The sequence below is a fragment of the Protopterus annectens genome, chromosome 1.part2 (assembly GCF_019279795.1).
Source record: "Protopterus annectens isolate FY-2018-M chromosome 1.part2, PAN1.0, whole genome shotgun sequence".
In the NCBI taxonomy this organism is placed as follows: domain Eukaryota; kingdom Metazoa; phylum Chordata; order Ceratodontiformes; family Protopteridae; genus Protopterus; species Protopterus annectens.
Genome location: NC_056727.1, coordinates 808,211,025 through 808,223,919, shown reverse-complemented (window position 1 = coordinate 808,223,919; position 12,895 = coordinate 808,211,025).

Sequence of the window (12,895 nt, the reverse complement as noted above, 5' to 3'; positions counted from 1 at the left end):
TGTGGAGCCCGTCAAATATTAACTTACATTAACCAGTACAGAATTACCAGCAATTTGAGGTGTCCCCACACATAAATAATAACAAAAATTTTACAGTCATAAATAGACACAAAAAATATATAATAAGACAGTAATAAAAAAATCATTTATGAAACCGCAGTCAGTTAAAAACTTTGTACTTTAAAAACACTTGAAGATAAAGATGAAATTAAATTACATACCATAGACTGTAAAATCTACACCTTAGCTTTACAAATATCCTTATCAGGTATAATTAAGATGACAAAAGTCATAAAAAATCTCTATATATAAAGAATTTATGTCATCTCGTGTAATTCTTCATCTTTAGTATACAAGAGATGTTACAATTTTCGTTTAACCCTGGAACACAGAATGAGTTCAACAATAGTTGCCATTCCAATTCCCGAATTTCCAATAAAATATTAACTGGTCCTCCCCTCATAGACTGTGATACTACATCAATAGCAATAAAACAGAAACAATGCCCCTCATGTTTTAAACAATGTTTTGCTAGGGCATTTTCGCATTTTTTGGTTTTTATTGCATACAAATCTTTCATTACACCCTATCACGCAACCTTCGGTCAGTTTTTCCTACATAAAATGCTTCACAACAATTACATAGGGCCAGATAAACAATAGATCTAGAAATACAGTTAAGCTTATGGTTAATGTAGTATTTCCTATTGCCAGTTTTAAAAGAACTACAAGTTTTTACAAACTGACAGTACTTACAGAGCCCACACTGCGTGCAACCTTTAGACTTTATATTGTTGTTTAACCCATTGTTATTTTCAAGAATAGTTTTTAAGTTACTCCCACATTTATACACAAAACTAGGTCTATCCCCAAGTTTTTCAAACAGTTCTTCATTGTTCAAAATGAAGTGCCAATTTTTAATTAAAATGTGTTGAATGTCAAGGGAGTTACTACTAAAAGTAGAAATGAAACTGGTTTAAAAAAATTCTGTATTCTTAGTACTTCTTCTATTACTGTTGTTCACTATTACTGGGTCCTGCTCTCTCACTTCTAGGTAGGAATCAGAAGTATCTACTTCTAATATTTTCTTTCTAAGGAGTGGGAGATAGAAACCATTCAGGCGTTTGCTATTAATCTCATCGAGAAGTTCTAAAAACATGTTCAGTGGATAATCTCTACTCATGAACATTCCTCTTAAGTTGCTGCATTCAACAGCAAATGCTGTTTCCCTATTACACATCCATAATCCAGGACTGTGGATGTGAAATATGACTGGACTAGTTTATAAGTGTAAGAAAGGCAGAGTTATGGCTTATATATTTAAAAGTGCTGTACATATAGTTTTACTGCAATAGCTACTTTTAAATTACAAAGAACATGATTTTTTTTCTCAGAGAGTAATGGAAGGACTTTTATGCTGGGCTGAGACAAGTCAGAAAAGAGTAACAATTTTAATAAGAAATGATGGGCAATGTCGGTTAGTAGAAATAAAAGATAAGGAGGGAAGATATGTAGTAGATAAGCAGTCCTGGGGTACATACTAGGCTTAATGTATCTCCCACCAATGACTTCTAAATAAGAAGATTTCAACAAGCTATTTTATTACTGGCTGTAGATTGGAAAGTGGCCACAAATACTGCAGATGATTCAGGGAGTGCAAGACTTTTGAAAGTGCAGGGGAAAGGGGATTAGAAGGCTTCTATATGGCTTTATGCAATAAAGAGGAAGAGACAGAGGAACCAGAAGTGAAGATTAAAGATTATCTGCAGAGACCAAATCTTCCAAAGTTAACTGAAGAGGAAAGAGAGATTAATTAAGCATATGGAGAAGGCTAACATCAAGGAGGCAATAAGACATGCTAAAACAGGGAAAACATCAGTTATAGATGAGCTGTCAGTTGAGTTATAGGTACACAGGTGTGTACTAGGCTAATGATCACTTGGTTCTTATTATGCCTAGCCATACATCCCAAATCTCTGACAAGTTCTGGTACCCTTGGTAAGTGTAAGGAGGGGCTTGTGAGATGAAAAGGTTACAGGCTGCCTGTGTCCATCGGAGGGATAGGTGGCAAACTAGAAATTAATTTTCTGTTCTCCATCTAGTTGTCCATGTTACACTTGAACTAGGTTGTGGAAAATCTCTGCTTTACATGGATAGGGGCTTGTTCTAGAGAAGATGTGGTCTCTGGGATACATATCTGTCTCTCAACCAGCTCCTATTTATATCACAAGCAAGTTTTAAGTCTTTAGAATGGGTAATTCTGGTGCTGTTTGTTTTGTGGATATGTAGGCAGTCCATCAGAGTGGGGAACAACAATGCCTTGTAACAGATCTAGTTCAGCTGATCAGTGGACTAAATTGTCAAAACTGACATGGTCGAGACCACATGATTGACAATTTAGTTTGTCACTCAACTTGAACAACCCAAATAACACCCACAAACAAAACAATGATTTTGCAGCACCCCCCACTGCTAATTACAGATATCATCTCTGAGATTGCACTGCAGTGGGGAAAAGGGCTCATTCCCTGATCCTCACTGAACCACGATCGCAGTCAAAATGATTGACAAACTAAATTGTTGATCATGTGATCTCAACCTTGTTGGTTTTGACAGTTTAGCCTGTTGGTCAACTGAAGTAGACCCCTTGTAACAGCTTATAGGAGACAAAATACAAGGACAGGGATTTGAAGCAATCTACACAGGATATGTTATCTACACCCTGTATTCTTTTAGTGAGAAACCACTGTGGATGTTCCAGTTGCTGGATGTGCCTAGACAGGTACATTCCAAAGTGGGCATTGTACTCAATGATAGATCTGATGAATGTGAGTAGAGTGGGACAATGTCCTCCTTGGACCTAGATGGCATACCTTTGTTTATAATTTGTATAACAGAATGATCTCTTCACTACCATAGACACATGTTGAGCAAAGGCTAGATTACTGTCTATGTGGGTTCCCAAGTCTCTGACTACTAAGACAACTCTTAGAGGCGTGTTGTTGATATGATAGTTACCAGGTGAGGCTGACTTCCCAAAGGATCTTCTTCTTCTCTTTCGGCTGTTCCTTTTAGGGGTTGCCACAGTGGATCATCTGTTTCCATTTCTTCCTGTCCTCTGCATATTGCTCTGTCACACCAACCACCTTCATGTCCTCTCTCACCACATCCATAAACCTTATCTTAGGCCTTCCTCTTTTCCTCTTACCTGGCAGCTCCATCCTTAGCACCCTTTTCCCAATATACCCAGCATCCCCCCTCAGCACATGTCCAAACCAACGCAATCTCACCTCTTTGACTTTATCTCCAAACTGTCCAACCTGAGCTGATCCTCTAATATACTGATTTCTAATCCTGTCCATCCTTGTCACACCCAGTGCAAATCTTAACATCTTTAACTCTGCCACTTCCAGCTGTGACTCCTGCCTTTTTTGTCAATGCCACCATCTCCAACCCGTACAACATAGCTGGTCTCACTACCCTCTTGTAGACCTTCCCTTTCACTCTTATTGGTACCCATCTGTCACAAATCACTCCTAACACTCTTCTCCACCCAATCAACCCTGCCTGTGCTATCTTCTTCACCTCTCTTCCACCCTCACCACTACTCTGAACTGTTGATCCCAAGTACTTAAACTCATCCACCTTTGCCAAGTCTACACCCTGCATCCTCACCATTTCTCTATCCTCCCTCGCATTTACACACACATATTCTGTCTTAGTCCTGCTGACCTTCATTCCTCTGCTCTCTAGAGCATATCTCCACCACTACAGGGTCTCCTCAACCTGGTCCCTACTCTCAATGCAATTCACAATGTCATCTGCAAACATCATAGTCCATGGGGCCTCCTATCTGATCTCATCTGTCAACCTGTCCATCACCGTTACAAATAAGAAAGGGCTCAGAGCTGATCCTTGATGTAATCCCATCTCTACCTTAAACGCATCTGTCACTCCTACTGCAGACTTCTCCACTGTCACATTACCCTCATACATATCCTGTACCACTCTTACATACTTCCCTGCCACTCCTGACTTCCTCATACAATACCACAACTCCTATCTAGGCACTCTATCATATGCTTTCTCCAAGTCCACAAAGACACAATGCAACTCCTTCTGGCCTTCTCTATATTTCTCCATCAACACTCTCAGAGCAAACATCGCATCTGTAGTGCTCTTTCCCGGCATGAAACCATACTGCTGATCACTAATCATCACCTCCCTTCTTAACCTAGCTTCCACTACTCTTTCCCATAACTTCAAGCTGTGGCTGATCAGTTTTATCCCTCTGTAGTTACTACAGCTCTGCACATCACCCTTATTCTTAAAAATAGGTACCAAAACACTTGTTTTTCCACTCCTCAGGCATCCTCTGACTTTACAAGATTTCATTAAGCAATCTGGTTAAAAACTCCACTGCCATTTCTTCTAAGCACCTCCATGCTTCCACTGGTATGTCATCTGGACTTACAGCCTTTCCGTTCTTCATCCTCTTCATAGCTATCCGTACTTCCTCCTTGCTAATCTGTTTCACTTCCTAATTCACTATCCCCACATCATCCAACCTTCTCTCTCTCTCTCTCTCATTCTCTTCATTCATCAGCCCCTCAAAGTACTCTTTCCATCTGCTCAACACACTCTCCTCATTTGTAAGTACATTTCCCTCACTATCCTTTATCACCCTTACCTGCTGCACATCTTTCCCAGCTTGGTCCCTCTGTCTAGACAATTGGTACACGTCCTTTTCTCCCTCTTTAGTGTCCAACCTTTCATACAACTCTCCATGAGCCTTATCCTTAGCCTTCGCCACCTCTCTCTTTGCCATGCTCCTCATCTCCTTATACTCATGTCTACTTTCTTCATCTCTCTGACAATCCCACTTCTTCTTCACCAGCCTCTTCCTCTGTATACTCTCCTGTACTTCCTCATTCCACCACCAGGTCTCCTTGTCCTCCTTCCCCTGTCCAGATATCATACCAAGCACCTTTCTAGCTGTCTCCCTTACCATCTCTGCTGTAGTTACCCAGCTATTCAGTAACTCTTCACTGCCCCCCAGTGCCTGTTTTAACTGTTCCCTGAACTCTACCTCACAATCACCCTTTTTCAACTTCCCAAAGGATACTGTTAAGCATTTCTAGGCATTTAGTTTTAGTTCATGGTTCTAACACCAGTTATTTGTCTGTGTTAGCCCTTCTTGGAGGCCATTAGTGTCAGAGGGGATTCTATTACTGCTCCTAATTTGCAGTCATCTGCAATTTGGTCAGACAGAGGCCCTTGACATTGTCCATGATTTCAGATAAGTAGATACCAAAAAGGAGCAGTCCCAGTACTGATCCCTGAGGGATTCCTCTAGTGACTGGCCTCTTTGCAGAAGTAGACTCCCCATTTCTAACTTCCTGGGTCCTGCCTGTGAGCCAGCTGGCTATCCACCAGGTAACATACGGGTTTAAACCTAACCTCTTGAGTTTGTCAACAATTCCCAAGTAGGGTCTTTTGTAAAATACCTTGGAAAGGTTGAGGTACACAGTGTAAGCTGTTTTGCCTTCATTCATTGCTTTGATAACCTTCTCAAAGAAGTCCACCGGGGTGAGTAGGCATGACCTCCCTTTTACAAAACCTATCTGGTCTGTGTCCAGTGTAAGGAGCTTTTCTATGTCATTATTTTTTTTATCTCCTCTGCCATTATTGATCATTTCTATGATGATGCTTTCCATGGCTTTGCATGTGAAACTAGGGAGACTTATGGGTCTGTAGTTTCCAGTATCTGTTGATGCCCTGCCTTTGTGCAGAGGTATGATGGTTGCTGTCCTCCATTCATGAAGCATGAAGCCTGTTTGGAGGCTATGGTTAAATAGTGATTCCAGACAGCTTGAAAGGTCATGTTTCATGCTACTTAGAAGGCATTTTGGGATATTATCTGGACCCATCGCTGCAGTGTTCTTGTCCTAAGGGAGAAGATTGAGGACATTTTCCATAGTGACAGTAGGAAGAGTGATAAAGTTAGAGCTGAATTTGTCTGCCAGTAGGTTTGCTATATCTACTGACTAAGTATAGGTGGCTTTATTAACAATGAGTTCTTCACACAACTGTGTATTCCCTATGAGGGTGCAGACATAGGTAAAGAATGCCTTATGACTGTCCTTGGCCTGGGAGGCCAAATGTACCTCAAATTTGGCTTTGGTAGACTTTATTTGTCCTCTGAGTTGTTTGTTTAGTTTGATGACAGTGCCTTTATTCTGCTGGATGCTACATCTAATTTTAGCCGTGATTTTTTTCCTTCTGTTATACAACCTATTGATATTGTGATTCTACCAGGGTGGCTTGTTTTGTGAGTTAGTTCTGCATTTATTCCTAGTGGGTACAGCTGACTCTATGCAACTATTAATATGCTTTCTTAAGGTTTCTGTTAACAGTTCTGTATAAGCAGCACTATTCTCAGGGTTTAGGGGGCCTGAAATGTTCCCAGGTTATCAGTTAATAGTAAGAAGTTAGCGTTATAGTACTTTCTGAACATTCTGAGGTATGGAAAAGAAAAGAGGCTGTAATTACTATTTTTTAAAGGGGAGTGGTTCCTACATGATGGAAGGAGGTGATGATAGCATTAGTGCCAAAAGAGGGAAAAGATCTGATGCACTCGGGATTATGCAGGCCTGATATCGATGCTTAACCATGATTACACAGTCTTCATGACAATATTGGTGGTGAGGTTACCTGAGACAGCAGGAACACTAATAGACATTGCTCAATATGGGTTTGTAGGGGAGGCCAGGCGTTTGACAATATTATGAAAACATTGTTGCTGCGTTGGGATGCAGAGGCAATGTAGATGCCTTTTTTTCTTGTGAGGCTTGATGTCGAGAAGGAATTTGATAGGGTAAGTTGGGGCTTTTTAGTCAAAGACTTGGAAGAATTTAACTTTCCAGAAAGTTGAATAATGATTATTGTAAAGCTCGAAAGGGGACCACTGCAAGGATTAGACCTGATGGAAGTTCATCTGGAGTTGTGAAAACATGAAGAGGTACTAGGTAGGAGGTGCCTGTTGTCTTACATCTAGAGCCCCTTACTGAAGAAATTTTGAAGTCTGACTTAAAGGGCTAAAAATGAAATAACCTTACTGAGAAGATTGCTCTCTTTGCTAATGACCTAATTTTATATGTAACACAATCAGAGATAGAAGTATGTAAGACTACAGAGATTTTAAATGACTATAAGAAGCTAGGTGGTTATAAAATAAATGTTTCTAAAACAAAGGCTATACAGGTGGACTATGAACTCACATTTGACTTGGTACAAAGATTCCCATTTTATGGGGCATAACAGAATGAGATACTCATGGATCTGGCTAATGAAAATTTCAGAGCAAGCAGCACAAGAGATGTGGGAGAATATATACAGAATAGATAGTGGAAGTTGATGTTTATGAAGATGGAGAGCAAAATTCAAGCTACTGAAATGTTCCTGGTCCCCTTGATATTGGATGTTGGACAAGTGTATTTCTTTATCCCCTAGTGAGGATATTTGACAAAGTATGATAAATAACTAAAAGAGTTCATATGGGAAGATTAGAAGACCTGGCTATGATGGCAATATTTACAGCTTCCAATAGAGCAAGGGCTTTGAGGTACTTGATTGAAGGAATACTTCCAGACTAAGCAACTAAGACTTGCATATTTGTTGCATGGTGACATTTATTTCGAAAAATAGAAGTCAATGTTATTAAGCAAGGGGGAAAGATTATAGGGAGAGGAGTTGGTAAAGTTTTAGGAGATAATGGAATGAGGAGAGGGAGAACTGACTGTGCTAGGACATGGTGGAATAAAACTAATTCAACTGCTAAATAGGAGATAACTTAAACTGTGGAAAAGACAGTTACTGACAATATGATGTGTAGTAGGAAATAAAGTGTCACAGCGAGTAGAAAAGATGGCAGGCCTCTGGAAAAGGAGAAGACATAAAGATCTTAGATACTGGATGGAGATAAGTATAAACTGAAGCTGGAAGGAGTAGGAGGAGGTTATTTAGTCTTTTAATCTACCCAAAGAGTGCAACTAGTGTAGAATGGGCTGATTATAGAAGACAGGAGTAAAGAAAGGATAGCAGAGGGTGTGTTAAATCAAAACAGGTATAATATACCACAGAAGCTAGAGAAAATCAGCAGAAGGGAAAGAGTATAAGGGACTATATTGAGCTGGGAGAAATAAAATCGGAGAGGACTTTACAATACAGACAGTATTGGTCTAATAGAATGATGAAAAACTACAAATGAGCAATAGAAAGAAATGTGTTTATACCCCCAGGTTTGCAACAAATGCAGGGATATTCAAGCTATTTGGGTGGAATGGCTTGCAAAAGTAATTGTATATCCCAGGTAGGCTACAAAGAATATTTCATCAAACAGATGAGAGTTGTTAGAGATGTAATACAGGGAAAGAGTGATGTGGGAACATATATTCTGGGGATGCAACTGAAAACTGGATTACATACAGATTACTCAGATACTGGCTAGGGATATTCAAGGGGCAGTATTCGTAATCACCAAGAAAGTTAAGCTTTTCAGTTGGACAGACAGAGATAAGTCAAAATGCATTAAAGCTCTAATTTATGTAGTTATGTTAGTAGCAAGGAGAGTGACAGAAGACAAAAGAGGAAACCCAGCATAGAAGAACTGATGGTTATTATGACAGAAATCAGAGAGGATGAATTGAAGAAGGTAGGCCATGGCAAACACAAACAAACAGTAAATAAATGTTCCAAGTATATTCTCATCCAATGAATAACAAAAACAAAATGATCACAGCTGAGGAACGTAGATAAAACTTTCGATTTTAATGAAGCCAGATAAAATGAGTAAGCTCTTTTGCGATCTCTTGCTGATCATAGGTTCATAGGTAGGTACTAGGCTATTGGCCCTAGGGCCTATACAAGCCTAGTCAAAAAGGTACCCTGACTTTCGCCACCCAAGAAAATTATTTTCCTGTGCCCCTGTCAAGCAGAACCACAGAAGTGATCCCCGGCGTAAATTTCCTATTACCCATCCAATCATGAAGATTTTTCTTGAAGAGTGCTAATGAGGAGCTCTGTTTGACATAGATCGGTTGTCTGTTCAAGAGTATGGGAAGTCTCTGGGACAGGACCCTATCCCTCCAGCATGTTCTGTTTATTATGGTGACAAGGTTTAGGTCCCTAGAGCATGTAGCTTGGAGGGATTGGGATTTCTTTAAGTGGAGCATGTCCAACAGCACTGGGTTTGACATAGCTTTGTATGTTTGACAGAGATCGCCTCTGAGTAGGCGATATGCGACGGAGCAAAGCTGGAGTTTTTTGAGTCGGTCTGCGTAAGGCATCTGTTTGAGGCCAGTAATCCTCTTTGTGAGGTATTTATGTGGCCTTTCCAGTTATTGTAGATGTCTTGTGAGGTACATACCAAAAGGGGCGTTGTACTCTATAATGGGTCTAATGAGTGATGATTAGAGGGGAACAATTACCTCTTTTTTTCTGGATGAGAAACCTTTAGTGATGAGGTGTGCCACATAGAAGAATTTCCTGACCACTGTGGCGATGTGATTATCAAAGGAGAGACTACTGTCCACCTGTGTCCCAAGGTCTCTTATCACACTTTCGGTATTAAGTAGACTACCGCCTATGTGGTAGTTCATTGGTACAGAGTTTTTACCAAAGGGGATGACAATGCACTTTTTGGCATTGAGCTTGAGACCACGGCTTTGACACCGGGCATCTGTCTCAGTGAGGCACTTTTGTAGGATGTCCACATCATTAGGAGTTTCGATTATGGCTCCTAGAATGCAGTCATCTGCGGATTTAGTTAGCCAAAGACCTTCTGTGTTAGCCTGTACTTCAGAGAAGTAGATAACAAACTGGAGAGGACCCAAGACTGAACCCTGTGGTACTCCACTTGTCACTGGTCTGAAGTCTGATTTGAAGTCTACTACTTTCACATTGTGGGTTCTGTTAGTAAGCCAGTTGGCAACCCATCTTGTGACATAGGGATTTATACCTAGTTTAGTGAGTTTATCTATAATTCCAGAGTAGAGGGCGGTGTCGAACGCCTTGGCGAGATCTAGATAGGCTGTGTGAACCACCTTACCCTCATCTATGGCTTTGGCGACTACTTCAAAGAAGTCTATCAGGTTTAGGAGAAATGATCTGCCTTTTACAAACCCAAACTGTGTGGGGTCCAGAGTTTGGAGATTTCCAATGTCTTTGTTTATGAGCTCTTCAGGCTAATGGGGCAGTAGTTCCCAGGGTCTGTTGTGGCCCTCCTTTGTGGAGTGGGATAACCATTGCGGTGTGCCATTCAATGGGCACAAAGCCTGAGGTGAGGCTATGATTGAACATGGTACTTAGATGGGGGTGCCAGTTCATTCTGTAGTTCATGTAGAAGGCAGCCTGGAATGTTGTCAGGTCCCATGGATGCTGTGTTCTTGGCTTTGGAGAGTGAGGTTTTTACCTGTGCAGCTGTGATTATAGGAACTTTGCATTCTTCCAGTATAAAGATGGGCCCTTTAGGGGGTGAGAGGGGGGGTAAAGTTAGCACTGAACCTATCTGCCAGGATGTTGGCAATATCAGTTGGTTCTGTATATTTAGTGTCATTGTGCTGTAACTCAGAGCAGATCTGAGTGTTGCCATTGAGATTTTTGACATAGCTATAGAATGCTTTGTGGTTGTCTTTAGAATCAGTGGCGATTTTGTTTTTATAACTAGCTTTGGAGGATTTTATGAGGGATCTCAGCTTCTTACCGAGGCTGACCAGGGACTTCCTCCAATTGTGGGATTTTACTCTTTTTTGCAACAGTTTCTTTCTTCTGTTGTAGAGTTTGTTTATGGCAGAAGACCACCAGATTGGCTTCCTTTTTTTGGAGGATAGCATCTTGGTTCTGTTAGGAATAGCACGATTCATGCACTCAAGTAAGTGCTTATAAAGTGCATTTGTGTAGGATTCAGCAGTCGTACCTCTATTGTCTATCTGCATGGGTGTTGTGAAGTTTGCCACTTCTGTCTTAAGAAGCATGAAGTTGGCTTTGGAGAATTTTCTTACAGTTGTTTTCCTAATGGGGGTGTGGGGTGGGGGTGGGAGCAGGATGTGGATGTCTAGGGTGATTAGCTTGTGGTCGATCTGACCAACGAGGAGCTGACCTCTGGTGTGGACATAGGTCACCCATGTTGGTGATGACCAGGTCTAGGATATTTCTGCCCCTGGTGGGGGTGTGGATAAGTTGATCCAAGGCATTGGAATTGATGATTTCCAGAAAATGTTGAGCAAAAGAGTTGGTACACAAGTAGTTTTCCCAGTTAATGGTGGGGTAGTTGAAATCACCCATTATTAGAGTGTTGGGTTGTACCTTAATATTTTCCAGTGTATCACGAAAAGAGGAGTGGGAATCCTGGGACATGGTGTGTGTGTGTGTGTGTGTGTGTGTGTGTGGTGGGGGGGGGGGGGGGTTTGTAGCAAGCTACAATCTGGATTGCGGTTTTGCCCAGAGTTAGTTGAACTTGGATAATCTCGGATGCATTATGCTGAGCAACTAGCTTGGAGGTGTGGATATCCTTAATGAATATGGACATGCCTCCACTTTTAGTGTTTCTGTATGGGTTTGGTGGCCGAAAGGTGTGGTATGAATTATAGCCTGGTAATGCAGGGGTGCTCTAATTTATGTATCGCTTCTTCAGACTCTATTTCACTCACATAAGGTCACCAAATTTAAATCATACTCAATACAATCACAAACAGGAATGAAATAATGCAATTGAACCTTTAAAGTGACAAAGTGCATCATTCAAAAACTCAAAAAGCATCAGTGAAAAATATGACTTAAAAATTAAATGCATGTAATTTCATGGAACCTCAATGTTTCAATGGTCTAGCTTTCAGGAAAGGTTTAAGTGACACTACACTATTTAACCCTGGTGGTCTTTCAGCTTGAAGTAATAAAATCCATTTTTGTTCAGCTATCTCTACCCTATTTTTCATATCACCGCCTCTAACATTTTCTTCTAGAACTTCTATGACCATAAAATTAAAGGCATGTTGTGCACCTTCTGCCTGTACATGTCTTGCTAGGGCATTGGTCTCCTTTGCATTTGTTATGTCCCTTAGATGCTCTAAAATATGTTCCTTAAAGCTTCTATTTGTTTTTCCTATATAAAATGCATAGCAACTTTTACAAAAGCAAAAAATAGACTAAATGTTGTGTCCTGCAATCAGCATAAAAATTTACATCAATATTAAAATTCTGCGTTGGATGTCTAAAAATAGAGTTGGAATAAATATGATTACATGCCATGCAATTCCTGCACAGAAATGTCCCTTTCCTTTGAGACATTTTTTTATTTCTACTAAGACTTGATTTATAACATAATTGCCTTTTTAATGATTTCTTGGTCATAAAAGAAAATTGTAGTGTACTATCTATTACTCCATCCAGTTCATTTACAGATTTTAATATATTCCAGTTTTTCTCAAAGATTTTACAGAATGTTCCTATATTACTTGAATAGGTAACTGGAAACCTAATTTTACACTTAGGATCATTCTGTCTGGTGCATGTATCACTTATAATTTCAGAGAAGAAAGGCCTACCTTTAGAGCTGCGTTCTGCATACATTTCCTTAATGTTAACATCTATATCTTTTTCACTATAGCCTCTGTCACAAATTATCTCTTTAACATAGAGACTGCATTGTCTAAGCCTTCACTGGTATTATGCAGTCGACTAATCCTCATAAACTGTCCTTTAATTGCATTCTTACATTCATAATTACATTCTTATTAACATGCCTTGGATGCATGCTAGTTTTGTGCAAAACACTATTTTTCCTACTTGGTTTCCTATATAGGCTAGTGGCTATACCCATCCGTGCTGTTCTCTGTACT